Here is a 1,308-nt window from a genome sequence, read left to right as displayed (position 1 = left end):
GGTGAACAAAATTTCCAAATAAGCTCTCCAATTTTTGTTTTTTCTTGAGGCTCTAAATGTCTCCACAGTGCACACTGTTACTGTTTTGTCTTCACCAGAAACGTGAATATTTTGTTCATTATAGATTTGGGGGCAGGGCACAGTTCTACTGTTTCCTTCTCCCACTCCCGAAGAGTGCAGTGGTGTCATCTCACAGCAACCCCAAATTCTTGGGCTGGCTCGTTTTGCTACTTTTAGTAGAGACGGGTCTCGCTCTTGCTCAGGCTCGTCCCTGAACTTTTGAGCTCAAGTGATCCTCCCGCCTCGGCCTCCCAGAGTGCTGGGATTACAGGTGTGAGCTACTGTGCCTGGGTTGCATTTTGATTTTTTTAAGCAATTGCATTAAAATACTATCTGATTATTGAATTTTTTGTATCTTCCCCATGTATTTTGTGCTTTGTCAGCCCTGATAGCAAATTCAAACTTGCATAAAATTTAAACTTGAACAATCCTGAAAGGATGCAGATGGCTTTATTTGCTTATTTGTCTCAACATGTGCTTGACTGCAGAAGAGTAAAGGAGGGCTCTCTGAATAGCTGGCAGATGGAGGAGGGAGCTGTAAAGCTGTGCTTGCCCCCAAATTGTCCCCTCCAATGCACTTTATCCATTCATTCCACAGATTTGTACTGGCCTACCAGGGGCCAAGTGCTGGGCTTGGTGAATAGGGAACAAGGAGAATGGGTTTGCCCAAAGTCACCTGGGACTGACTTAATACACTTTCAGCAAGCCTTACTGTTATCTAAGGTTCCTCTGAGTGCCTATTAAAGTGTAAGTCTTGTCCTTTTGCAGTGGATTTAGTTTTTTATCACTGTGTCATTTAAAGTTAATGCTAGTGGTTGTGGCACATCAGAGCTGCTGACAAGTAATGAAATCTGTGTTGCACAAAAGGCTTCAGGCTGAGGCTCACATTAGGCTGGACACCCCCCCGCCCCCAGCCTGGGCAGATGGTATGGGGAGGACTTCTGGTTCTGGGCCATGGTGAGCCTGGAAGGGGTAGCTCTGGGAGTGTGTCCACAGAAATAAAGGCAGCCCTGATGATACCAGATTTTTGATACCGGATTTCCAGGCTCTTGGTCGTGATGATTCAATGAATGAATCGATGGACCACAGGATGGACAGTTAGGTTTTATTTACAGAGGTATTGTTATAGCTCTTCCAAAGAGCCAAACCTTGCAGAGCAGGATAAGATAGGTTTTATATAAATGTCACAGCTTTTACAAAGAGCCAAACCAGAGTATAAGTGTTACAGCTCTTACAAAGAGCCAAACC

This window comes from Otolemur garnettii, unplaced genomic scaffold (assembly GCF_000181295.1).
Source record: "Otolemur garnettii isolate 467f Iridium unplaced genomic scaffold, OtoGar3 scaffold00133, whole genome shotgun sequence".
Taxonomy (NCBI): Eukaryota; Metazoa; Chordata; class Mammalia; order Primates; family Galagidae; genus Otolemur; species Otolemur garnettii.
This window is presented reverse-complemented; position numbering follows the sequence as displayed.